The sequence below is a fragment of the Panthera uncia genome (genome assembly GCF_023721935.1).
Source record: "Panthera uncia isolate 11264 chromosome C1 unlocalized genomic scaffold, Puncia_PCG_1.0 HiC_scaffold_3, whole genome shotgun sequence".
In the NCBI taxonomy this organism is placed as follows: Eukaryota; Metazoa; Chordata; class Mammalia; order Carnivora; family Felidae; genus Panthera; species Panthera uncia.
This window is the reverse complement of record NW_026057584.1, coordinates 34,856,911-34,870,661: the sequence shown is the minus strand read 5'-3', so window position 1 is coordinate 34,870,661 and position 13,751 is coordinate 34,856,911. Positions and strand designations below refer to the sequence as shown.

General features: G+C 40.5%; 1 pseudogene; it reads left to right on the top strand.

Annotated features, from left to right (window-relative positions):
• Positions 1-13,751, top strand: part of LOC125911372 (aldehyde oxidase 4-like) — a 74,337-nt pseudogene that overhangs the window by 44,903 nt on the left and 15,683 nt on the right.

Sequence of the window (13,751 nt, the reverse complement as noted above, 5' to 3'; positions counted from 1 at the left end):
ATGGAGAGTTCTATAAGCTTTTAGTCTTTTGCTAAAATCTGGAAGAGTGCTTTTTTTTTTTAACCATTTTGCATGACTCACATTTTGTTGCCCCAAGAAATAATTTCAAGAAATCCTTTGACTCCTGGCAAAAATAACTCGTCACTTATTTTAACAGCACAGGAATCTTTTGGCTAATTTTTGTTGTTGTTGCTATTCTTAATTGAATTATAGTTGACATACACTGGCTAGTTTTAAAGTGAAAATACTGAAATATTTAGTACTTTATTTCATTTTAAAGTAAAAATGCCTTCCAAGTATTTAAACTAGGGCCAAATGCCTCTTCTGGTATAACCTACAAAATGGTAAGGATAAGGATATACTGGGCAAGCCAAAGTATCAGCTAAACCAGCAAGAGCTGGCTGGTTTTAGGGAAAGAAACAACCTCAACTTTGCCTTTTCTTTTTTAAGTTTATTTATTTATTTTGAGAGAGACAGCGAGAGGCAGGAAGGGACAGAGAGAGAGGGAGAAAGAAAGAGAGTCCCAATTGGGCTCTGCACTGTCAGCACTGAGCCTGACTCAGGCCTCAAACCCATGAACTGCAAGACCATGACCTGAGCCTGAAACCCATGACTCAGGCTTCAAACCCATGACCTGCAAGACTGACTGAGCCACCCAGGCGCCCCCTCAGCTTTGCTATTTTAAATCTTTGTGTCCTTTTACAAGCTACTTATCTTCTTTGATTCAATAATTCTAATATCACCTAACTGAGGTACATATTATTATTAACCCACCTCCACCCTGATTTTACAGAGGAGGAAATGACAGTTTAATACCTTGGCCAAAGTCACCGAACAAAGAGATGACAGTGCCTGGATATGTGGCCAGGTTTGTCTGTATGCTCAAGTCTAGCACATCATGGATCTCACCATCCCACTTGACAGATGAGGAAACTGAGGCCAAGAGAGAGGAAGGGAATGACCCAGGGTCATACAGCTGTTTGTGCACAATGAAGATTAATTAGAAAAAAGTAGTTTAAGGGCACTGGGGTGGCTCAGCTGCTTAAGCATCTGACTCTTGATATCTGCTCAGGTCATAATCTCATGGTCATGAGATTGAGCCCCGGGTCAGGCTTGGCCATGCTGAGCATGGAACCTGCTTGGGATTCTCTCTCTCTTCCTTTCTCTCTCTGCCTCTCCCTCTCTCCAAAAATAAATAAATAAACATTAAAAAAAAATAAAGAAAAAAGTGGTTTAACCAAATGATACAAAGTCCAGCTCTCCACAAACTAAAGCAACTTGCTCCCCATAAACCAAATATCACTGAGAGCCCCCAGTCTGGGACTTTCAACTGAACATTGTCCTGTGTTTATGCCTTACAGGTGAGGTCCACATAGAAGGGCAGGAAAATTTTTACATGGAAATGCAAACTATCTTGGCTATCCCAAAAGAAGAAGATAAAGAAATGGCGTTACAGCTTGGAACCCAGTTTTCAAGCCATGTGCAAGTAACCGGATATTTTTGGAAAATGAGACTCCAGATGACGGTAGGCTGTGAGGCCCTGACAACCAGGCACTCTGCTCTAGAGGACTTTCGATTCCTTCCACTTCTATGCCTCTGATGCTCTGTGTATTTCATATTAGCTACAGTCCAGAATGAAGAAAAATGGGGCAATATTTCCCTGAAAGGGAAAATATTTTGCTACCTTCCAAAATTTAGGGCAAGATTTATATTACCCTTATAACAATTGATGGTGAAAAACCTAATCTCAGGGAGGTCAAAGCCTTAGTATTATATTTAAATCTCCCTTTGTAGTTCATTTGTGTTGCTTCTTTGTCTGAATATTTTCATGTATTAGTGATGCACCAGTAAAGCTATTGCATTTCCTGTGCAGTAGCAGATGATTTCCAATCCTAGTCCAGTGGTTGAGATATAAGGCATGGCTGCACCTAGGCAAGTAAAGGATTCTCTGAAATTCCCCTCTTCTGAAATGTGGAGTTGTTGGGCCTAGAATTGTGCCTGGCACAGGAGGATATTTAAATATTTATACTGGGAGGAGGAGTAATGAAGAGCATCACTGAGGGGGAAAGCTGATGGCTTCCTGGTGGAGCAGAGTGAGTTGGTGCTGTGGGGTCCTAAAGGGATGGATAGACTCAATGCGAGGAGGAAGCTGGTATTCAAGGCAAGATGAAAGGCTGAGAGGACTGATGTTGAGCTGGGATGTGACTGGGGCCTCTGTGGTTACAAGTTTTAAAGTGGAACAGCATAGGAGTGAGGAGTTATGGTTTTGCCCCTAAAAAGCCATGTGATCTCCCACAAGCTGCCAAGCACCAATATCTTTTTCTATAAATTGAAGGAGATGATAAAGATCACCTCTGAAGTCTCTTTTGACAGAGAGTATGTAGCTCTGGGCTCCAAATGGATAAAATGTATGTCCTCCCAAGTCACCATTGCTGCCTACCAACAATACCTTCTAAGGTATGATTAGTCAACTTCGTGAGGCATTTCCCAGGGGTAACTGGGGCACAGGACAGTCACATCTCACAGCCCAGAACCTGGGTCAGTATCAAAAGCAGTCCCAATAAAGGATTTGTATAAACAGAGAAGGTCTAAGAATGACTAACAAGCACATGAAAAGATGCTCACAGCCTTAGTCACCAGAGAAATGCAAATCAAAACTATAGTGAGATACAACTTCACATGCACTAGAATGAGTATAAATCATAAGACAGTAATAACTATTGATAAAGATGTGGAGAAATTGAAATCTTCATACATTGCTGGTGGGCATGAAAAATGGCACAGCCATTTTTGGAAAATACCATGGCAGTTTCTAAGGATGTTAAAGATGGTGACTACATAACCCAACAATTCCATAACTAGGTATCTACCCAAGAGAATTAAAGGCATGTGTCCACACAAAAATTTATACACGAATAGCCAAAAGTAGAAACAACCCAAATGTCCATCAATTGATGAATGGGTAAGCAAAATATGGTATATCTCTACTTTGGAATATTATGCAGCCATAAAAAAGAATGGAGTACTATTCCATGCTACAACATGAATGAACCTTGACAACATTATGCCAAGTTAAAGAAGCCAGACCACAAAAGACCACATATTGTAAGATTACATTTATATGAAATGTTCCAAACAGGCAAATCTATGGAGACAAAAAGTAGATTAGTAGTTGTCTAGTACTAGGGGACTGGAGGAAGATAAAGAGTCACTGCTTGGTAGATCCAGGTTTCTTTGAGGATGCTTAAAATGTTCTAAAATTAGATTATGGTGATGGTTGCACAAATTTGTAAATATTCTAAGTGCTAAATAACTGAGTTTCTTTGACTAGGCAGAGGACTAGATAATGGTACATGGGTGAGGAAATAAACTATTAAATTGCACTTATGTGGCTTTGGGGACTCAACCTCTTGCAGGAATTTGTGGCGGCAGCATTAAATGTTCCAAGGAGTAGAATCACCTGCTACATGGAAAGAACTGGAGGAGTATTTGGAGTAACCAAGCCTGCTCTGCTAGTGATGAGGGAGCATAAAGCAAGGGTTATGTGTGACATTCCTCAGGCACTCCTGGCTGCCTAAGAACAAAGGAAAGGAGAAAACAAATAGTTAACTGATAGAGATCACAATCATGCAGGACATGAGTCTCCATCAGTTTACAAATGTCTTCGTAGATTACAAGAAAAAGGCTATCTTATCAATAGCCTAATCTCCAGAAACCTATAGACTCAGTTTCCTGGAGCCGCAACATTACCCTCCCCTCTATAGTGATGTGGGAAACAAAGATAAGAAGGAAATGGGGGCACTTAGGTGGCTGAGTCAGTTAAGCATCCAACTTCAGTTCAGGTCATGATCTCGTGATCTGTGGGTTCAAGCCCAGCATCAGGCTCTGTGCTGACAGCTCAACAGAGCCTGTTCAGATTCTGTGTCTCCCTTTCTCTTTGCCCCTCCCACACTTGTGCTCTGTCTCTCTCTCACTCTCTCAAAAGTAAATAAACATTAAAAATTTAAAAAAAATTTTTTTTAATGTTTTATTTACTTTTGAGAGAGACAGAGACAGAATGCGAGTGGGTTAGGGGCAGAAAGAGAGAGAGATACAGAATCTGAAATAGGCTCCATGCTGTCAGCACATAGCCCGACGCGGGGCTCAAACTCACGAGCTGTGAGATCATGACCTGAGCTGAAGTTGATCACTCAACCGACTGAGCCACCCAGGCGCCCCTAAAAAAACTTTTTTTAAGTTAAGAAGGAAATGGTAGATAAAATTAAATTTTCTTATAACCTGCAGCCCATTTGTAAATACTTTAGGCAAATACAGAGCAGAACATTTCTCCAGAACTCCCTACTGTCTTAATGTTAATGCCTTACCAGAGGGAAAATAACTTTAGCTTGACAATAGCAAGGCCTCTGGTATCTTCTGAGTCCTCTTTAGCATATGAAAGTCCTTCTGGAGGCCTCTCTTTTGCCTTTACCTCCCATAACTCCATAGTATATAACCAATCATTCTTCCCAACCCCAGTCCTGTCCCCATGCTTTAATAAAATCATTGCATCAAAGACGTCTAAAAAATCATTTCTTGGCCATCAGCTCCAGACCCCACCACTCCAAAACCCCATCACTAGGAGCTGTCAGTGCCTTGGTCCACCAACAAGTAAGAGTCACCATAACAGCTGTGACTGTCAGCAGTCCTGGCTGTGCCAATGCCATCATGTCCTTCTAGTCCTGTACCACGGCTTGCTTTTGTCCCACTGGTCATAGACTCTCATCTCCAAAGGGTATGTTTAGCATGTGGTGAAGAACGCTGGACCTGAGCCAGAAGATATGTGTTCAAGCCCTGCTCTTGAACTGCCACTCACTCACAAGGTCACCTTGACAAGCCCCCTCAGTTTCCTCACCCACAAATTGGTGAAAGTAATCTACCTGTCTTACAAGATTTTTGTGTAAAATAGATGTAATCACTATAAGTTTTGACTCAGATGTAACATGTATTACTTTTTCATTGACTTTAATTCTTTAAAATGTTTATGTTTTATTTATTTATGTTTTTTAGCGTTTTATTTATTTTTGAGACAGAGAGAGACAGAGCATGAATGGGGGAGGGTCAGAGAGAAGGAGACACAGAATCTGAAACAGGCTCCAGGCTCTGAGCTGTCAGCACAAAGCCCGATGCGGGGCTCGAACTCACGGACCATGAGATCATGACCTGAGCCGAAGTCGGCCGCTTAACCGACTGAGCCACCCAGGCGCCCCAAAATGTTTATGTTTTAAATCATTAAAATAAATCAAGCTGAAATTATCTGAGTAGAGGGAGGATCAAAACCTTAACCTTACAGGGAACATGTTTTGTCATGAAATACACTAGGGTCTGCTGCTCCTGGGAATGTTCACTTAGCCTCTGCATCATGCAGAGAGAATAAACAGACACAGGAATAGCCATGACTTTTGTGAACCTTGTAACTACCAAACTTCACTAAATATTCAAGACAAACTTAACTTGTCCCAGGCTACCACTACAGAAAGAAAAACTGTGAACACCTTAGTTCATTGGCACTTTGCAACAATAGAAAAAGTTGCTTTATAATTATAAGTTTGCAGGCACTGGGGGTATCCCCTCAGAAGCCAGAGGTGCCCTCAATGGGCATTCTATGAACAAGGAGCCTGAATGCAAAGGAGGCTGAGTTCAACAAATCATTGGTTCTCAACCTTTCCAGCCTCACATCCTCCTATGGTGTTTTAATGCCCCTTTTAATATCCCAAAGTAAAGTTCATAATAATATAACCTGCTTATACACATAACTGCAAAATAATCACACAATGCCTTAATGTTGTGTAAAAAATTAAAGGAAAGTAACTTATAACAAAATAATGTATAATTTGGATATATAAATTCTTAGATATGACTAAACCAGAATAATAATAGTAGGCATGGGGTGTTTTAGTTGTTGTTGTAAATTTTAATGTCCCCACAAACTTTTAAATTGTTGTTTAAAGCATGTGACTACCCCCATTGAAAACCACTAAGCCTGATTATCTCAAGCCCCCTTCCCTCATCTCTTTGCTTCTACAATTTATGAAGCATCCAGCATATTAACAGAGTCATTTCCCCTAGGGCTGGCCACCCAATTGGTATTTTCTAGAGTGTGATGATGACATGCTGATAACTGGTGGCCACCACCCATTCCTCGGAAAATACAAAGTGAGTGAGATAAAAACTTTTAGGAAACGCCTAAAACATTGTTCAGTGATAAACAACCAACAGTAAAGACAATTACCAAATTCCACACCACTTGCAAGGAGTATTTGGATGCTGCCTAAAATTGATCAAGACTTTCTGCTGGAATCCTAGTCAAATGGGGCATCAGCTTCCATGTCCCTCCAAGTAACTGTCACATCAAATCATGTTCATAAGTTAGGTAGACTGACAACTGTGATCAGATGTGTTTGTTTAGAAGCATGGTTGTATTGAGAAGGTGATTTTACTGATATCACTTTGCAGATTGGATTCATCAACAATAGTGTGATCAAAGCTGCTGATGTGAGTATTAATAGCAGATGCACTCCTTATGAATCTGAGTCAGTAAGAAATATGCCTTTTCCATAGGTTACCAGTTGAGCTGTATGTGCCATACTTTATTCATATGAATATTTATCATATAAAGTAGATAAATTCTGTGAAGAATTCTAGTTAGAGATAAAATTTGGTTAAGTGGTTTTGAATATTTGATAGATGAGAAATTTTGTTTTGTTTTGCTTTAATTCAGGTAACAAAGTTCATTGTGATGAAATCTGAAAATTCATATTATATTCGTAATTTTCGGTGCCAGGGTAGGCCTTGCAAAACAAATTTGCCATCCAACACTGCCTTCGCGGATTTGGCTTCCCCAAGGCTCAGTGATAGTGGTAGCTTACATAACTGCTGTGGCTTCTCAGCATAACTTACCACCTGAAGAGGTAGTAAGTCAGAACCCCCTAACAAAACTTTGACATCACTGGTTCAAATATATCTTGAGTATTGACATATAGCATTATATTGGCTTCTAAACAGATTCAAAGAAATAAAGTACACTGCGTATCAGCTTTTGATATTAACAAGTCAACCAAAAAATGTAATGGACTTAAAACAACAGAAAGCATTTCCTCTGGTTCTGAGGGTCAACTGGGTAGCTCTTCTGGGCCAGCTCCACTGCAGCTTTATGGTCTAAGACAGCTTTACCTACATGTCTGGTGATCACTGGGCTGATTAGTCTAGGAGAGATCTCAGCTGGGAAGGATCATGTCAACTTCAGAGTTTCATCCTCCAGTAGACTAACCCAGAATAGTTCTTATGGTAGTAGTTACAGAGTTCCCAAGAGTGGCAAGAATGTGGCCAGCCCTAATGCACAATCCCTTTTCAAGTGTCTGCCTGTGTTAATACGTATTGTCCCTTTGGCCCAAGCAAGTCATATGGCCAATCCCAGAGTCAGGGTGAAACCACCTAAAGGCATGAATACAGAGAATGGAATGATTGCCATTTATGCAAACATTCTACCACAGTTCAAGATTTTGTGGAGCTAATTTGAACTTGAAATGTTGTGTGTGAGTAGAATAATTTTGAGTCAAAATTTTGTCTCACCACTAACAAAACTTGTGACAGGGCTCATAATAGTTGGTACCTGCTATTTCTCAGAATTATGGTGAAGTTAATTGAGATATGGAACATATGAAGTATTCACCAGTAGTTTCTACTGTTAGTATAATTATTGTTATAATTGTTATGTTTATACATGTATACTTGCACTTGCATATTTACAGCCATTTTTTAGAAAAACTTTCTTCATATCGGGTGTATAACAAAAATGTATGCTTTGTAATAGAATAAGCATATACCCTTAAAATCCATGTTATTGTCTCTCAGGTTAAAGAAATGAACATGTATAAAAGGATTAGCAAAACAACTTATAAGCAGACATTTAATCCAGAGCCCTTGTGAAGATGTTGGAAAGAATGTCTGGAGAAATCTTCATCCTATGGTAGGGAACTCACTGTGAAGGAATTTAACAAAAAGAACTACTGGAAGAAGAGGAGGCTTGCCATGGTCCCCAGAAAATTTACCACTGGGTCCCTGTAGCCGACTACAGTCAGGTGAGGTTGAGAGAGGTGTCTTCTTCTCACCAGAAACAGTTTTCCACATGACTGACTGTCTGAAAATGGCAACTGTATGCAACTGGGGATGGTCCCCTGTGGGGAGAAAGAAGAAACTGGGGAGGTTTCCTAAAGCAGGAAACAAAGTGGATTTAGGCAAGCATTGGGGACCACAGGTATCAGGGCAGATCTGGTGCAACACACTACCAGGGACTCGAAAATGATGAGCAGATAAAGTCCAGCTCAAGGGGTCTGACCTAGAGCAGAGCCCTAGACACGAGTATTGGGGTTTGAGGTCTAATTTCAAATCCATGAGAGAATTGGGGAAAATAAGAGGATCTCTTTCTGTCCTTCTTAAATTCTTAGCGGCAGCAGTGGGGTCATTTGAAGAAACACAAGAGAACAGACAGACCTGCCCCATTCACACAGGAATTTGAAGTTAATATATTAAAGCTCAGTAACTGCTGTGCCTTCTCTTTCGTTTCATCTTTAACAGTTTTTCATAGAGTTCTGTTTCTGATTCTTCTATTTTTTTTGCTTCCATCCCCATCGATCTCTGAAATGTCCCCTTAACCAACCCATGCCAAGGAAGGAAGATGGGAGGCCTCCTTCATGGTGTGAATGAGGTGTGGCCGAGCTGGCTCTTACCCAGTTATCTTCTGTACACAGTCTCCCCTGGGGTCCACTAACAAGGCAAAAAGCAAAATGAGAGGGAGAGAGGAGAAGTCCAGGAGGCAAAGGCTGCACTTCTGGGAGTAGGTGCTCTTTCCCCCAGGTAGCGTTTCTCAAGTCAGAATAATATGCAGACCCCCTTTAAAGGAAAAAATTTTTGTAGATTCTCAATGACCACTTAAATTATTTATTTTAATATTATTTATCTGTGTATAAACTCAAAGCAAGGAATAAACTTCTTATAGCTCTTAGGCCCTTATGAAATACAAACAACATTGGAAATTACCTAAAAATAGTATCATAAGTGCCAGTAAGAAAATAGTAATGTTAATGTAGTAGATGATGTTGCTTCTTTAAAACTACATCCTCACTCATAAAATGATGGTAGTTCTGGCTGCTGCTGCACAAGGCATTTTGAAGTCTTTATCCCAAATGCCTCTATATGGTGTGATGACTCACTGTCCCACCTCTTATCATCTCTAATATACCCCATTATTAAAGTAGTCCTACTTGGTGCTTATACAGTCATCACCATAAAATCTAACATGGGCTCTGAAAGCATGTGGCAATACTCACTGGTATCTGGTTATCCATTACTCTTGTTAAATTACCATAAGGTGAAAATACAAAGTTTAAAAGTTCTTGGAGAGAACTTGACAGTTCTGAGAATACAGTTGCAGACTCAGGAAACTAGCATAGGTAAATTAGTTGATATTTTCTATGCTTCATAGCAGGGACACAGGCATCAACACAGGGGGTAGAGGCCCCATGGAAGCCCATGCAGGATGCTGGGCCATGTGCACCAGCATATGAGAGGGATTTCTGTAAAGGAAAATTACAGTGACTTGCAGAACCACCCAATACAGCAACACAGCCCAGCCTCCTCCCTCCTATGGCCTGGTCCCTAGACTATGGATTCTTCCACTAGAGCAGCCAGCCCCAGAGAAAGACAACAGCTGCTAGTTTGAAGGAGCCAGCCTGGCATAGGTGTGGAGGACACTGGACTCAAGCTAAGAGTTATGGGTTCCAGTCTTGACTCTATTACAAATTAGGCATGTGAGTCTGGCCATTCTCCTCCTCCCTAGGCTTCTATTGCCCCATGTGCAAAGTGAAGAATTTGGACTAAATCAATGGATCCCAAATCTGACCAAGCACCAAAATCACCTGGGAGCTTAAAAAATGGATACTTAGGCCCTTCCTCCAATCTTCTACTGAGTTGGAATTTCCAGAATGGGACCCATACTTTTTCCCTACCCTGATCCTGAGGGTCAGCAGCATTTGGAAACCATTAAAACATCTCAATATCTTCCAACTCCTCTAGTATCCAAGACAATTTGTACCTGGAAATTATTTATACTAGTTCTATTTGCTGTAAAATTAATTTTCATGTCCTACAAGGGAAGAATAATAGACTATTGTGCAAGTTGGGGCTTTGCAGAGGCCTAAATCAATTACACAAGGCCTCCAGTATGCAGGAGACTGGTTGGAGGGGAGATGAGCCACTATTCATACATCAACATCTATGGTTTTTAAGTGTGGGAGTTATTGAAAGGGGTTGTCTGTTGCCACCTACAATGGCTTTCTTTTCCAGTATGAACAGTGATACATTGGGTCAATAAAGCAAAACTGTTCATCTGGCAACCTCAGCTAAACTCTCAGCAACATTTGGCCATATCAGTTTCCAAACTGGTGCAGTTATTTCCCCCAGGCTGCCGCTCTAATCCACATCTGTTTTGATGACTCTGTCCTGGTGACTCATGGTGGCTGTGAAATGGGACAAGGCCGTCACACCAAAATGATTCAGGTAAGATTAGTGCCCATCCTCTCCACTATAGAAAAGTCTAGCACCTTACCATCAGCCTAGCAACTGTGTTCTTTGTTGAGCAGGAGAAATACCATCATTTTAAGTGCACAGATCAATTATAAGACTCATCTTGATTTCAGCAATGCGGAACTGCAAAGCAAAGGACTGGGTGTTAGAATTGAGGAAATATGTGATATATTCTTCCTGCATACAAAAGGTCTTCTGAAAAATGTGATGCCAGTTTTCAAAGAAAGAATACTTTCCAGCTTTATGGCACCTGCTCAAAGGAATGCTATGTTAATTCAGATCTTCAGTTCGAAATGTATGTGTTTAATAGGATGAGAGATTATGTTTGTAGAATTCACATTCTACTTAAGAATTCCACATGACTGGCCTCCATGTACTAATTCAAAGAAATATTTCTAATACTGTTTAAAGAGTAAGAGATTATTTGCAGTAGGAAATTTCCCCTTCTTTTTTTCTTTTAAATAAGAATGTGTTGAATATGACACTTGAATCAAAAATGTGGGAGCCATTGGTGGGGTGGCAGGGAGTGGAGAGACAAAGCTTGTCTCCCAAATGAGAAATAGGAAGAAAATACTTTCTTTAAAAAAAATATTATTTAATAGTGTGCTCAGAATTGGGAAATTACAAAAATCCACAGGGCCTTCTTTGAACATATACTGCTTCTTTACAACAAAATCCTTATGCCTGCAAAATGTCCCACAAAAGAAACATAGTCTGCTAAATTGTCTGTAAGTCACAAGAAGATGAAAGTGAAACAGTAAGATCAGGACCTCAACCTTGCCTGCATGTGTCATACTAAGCAAGATGTCCCAGAGTGACCATAGTGCTACATGGTTCCTGTGAAAGTGGTATAAAAGTACAAAAAGATTCTTTGGTTGGCCACATGTCCCTGAAAAGCAGCATATCTTTTACAGTGCCATTTAAAATCTTCAAACTCATAACCTGCATATAAAACCCAAGATGCTTTCTTAAATGCTTGTCCCAATAGGATACTCAGGTTTTATGTTCAGTTCAAAAAGGAATTAAAGGTTTTTAATGGGGGGGGGGGGACTTAAAACCAATGAAATAAACAATATTTTTCTTCTACCTCTGGCAGGTGGCTGGTCAAGAACTAGACATCCCCCAGTCATAGATACATCTGTCTGAAGCAAGCACCAGCATGGTGCCCAATCCTATCTTCACAGTGACGTCCATGGGAATAGACATCAATGGGAAGGCTGTACAGGTGACTTCTCTTTCATTTATCAGTCCCTTGGTGACAGTGCTGGAAGAGACCTTGTCCCCACCCTTCTTTTATGGGAGATGAAACTGAGTCCAAGAGAAGTCATGTGGCTGGTTCCAGATCACTTAGCTAATTACCCACAGGGCTAAGACTCCAAGTCCAGTTTTCTTAGGCTCCCATTTGGTGCTTTGTCCTGGGCTGTTTTTCATAATTAACGTTCTGCTGTACCTTCAGCAACCTCCTTTTGTCTTAGGTGAGAGTGTCCCTCCCTGCTCTCACCCCAGCACACCAGAGAAGTACAGAGTAATCCCATCACTAATAGGACATCCTAATTCCAGGTAGGGCTTGGCCTGTCTTTTAACCTCTCTAAGGATCAGTTTCCTCTCTGCAAAACTTCACCCAATGCCCATATATCATGTGAACCATGGATTCCCAAAGTATGTTCCTTGGAACAGTGATCCCATGACGTTCTCAGTGGGGGAAAAAAAAGGATTCTATAGCCAAGAAGTTTGGAAAATATTACATACTACATCCCACTCGTAGAGGCTTATGATGCATATTGGCATAATAAAGGCTCTAACAAGCCAAGCTTACTTAACCATGAAAACATTTTAATTAATAAAACCCCTCTTAATATACTATAGAATTAGCACCCAAGAGAAACACTCTGGGAAGTTCTAATTTGGTTAAAACACGTAGGTGACTGAGTCTATCTTTCATCTTTTATCCATATTCTAGTTACCTTGCAGGCCCAGGTGCCAGAGAGACACCCAACACATGATAAGGCATAATCTCAAGCACTGATAAAGCAGGGACACACACACACACACACACACACACAAAGAGGAAACAACATATTTTTAGAAATATTCTGATGAAGAATCATCATAAGAAAAGTCGTAAATTTGTGTGACCTCTTTTATTGATCCCACAGTGACTTACATTTACTGAGGACCTGTCATATGCTAGGTCCTGCTACAAACACTTAGAGAATAGCAGTGAGTGAAACACAGAGAGCTTGACCTCATAGCAGACAATGAATAAGTGCTTGAGCCTGGCCCTGAATGCAGCAAGGAAAGAAGCCATGCAGGTATTTGTAGGCAGAAGGATCTTACTGTGCTCGAGAAGCCACAACAGGTCAGGGGAACTGGAGCAGAGAGAGCAGAAGGGAGCAAAGTAGAAGAGGTAAGAAAAATAGCAGAGGGGTGAGGTTGGGGTATAAATGTTTATTGTTGAAGCTGGATAAGGGGAGCTAGTACACTATTCTCTGTACTTTTATGTATTTTAAAATGTTCTATAATGCAAAAAAAAAAAAAAAGCTGGAAAAATTTGTATCTGGCATTTAGAGCTTTAATAGAGGAAGGTGACCCTACCAAGGAATATAAGGTGAGAGAATTCTCCATACAAAGAAAGGAGTTCAGGAGGACACAAAAAAATGAAACTGTTCTCTGCAATATCTCACTCTCTTAAATAGGGGACACTTATCTTAGGAGACTATCAGACTGCTGACTGTAAAGTTATGCGTAGGAGTGTGAGGTCAGGACACAATAAGGAGACAAATACCTGATATTTGAGCAGGCAGAAACCCTGTAACTTCGGTTTGCCTTGGATGTGGCCCTCTTTTGGAAGGCACCCATTTGTAACAAAGTCAGTGATTGAAAGATGAATGAACCAGAAAGATAGATTTATGAAAACAAGGATCTCCCTAACACATGAGAAGTCAGAAACCATTTCCCAAAGAGTGGATAATAGAAAAGAAGGAACAGAAACTAAGAGGGAACATGAGAGGTGTTCTGAGGCTAAGATGAATAAGTAAGGGCAGACATGAACAGATTTGTATTTGAAGTAAGGGTAGAAGCCAACTTGGGGCCCACTGATATCAAGGGTCAGCAGGTATAATCTCAAGGGC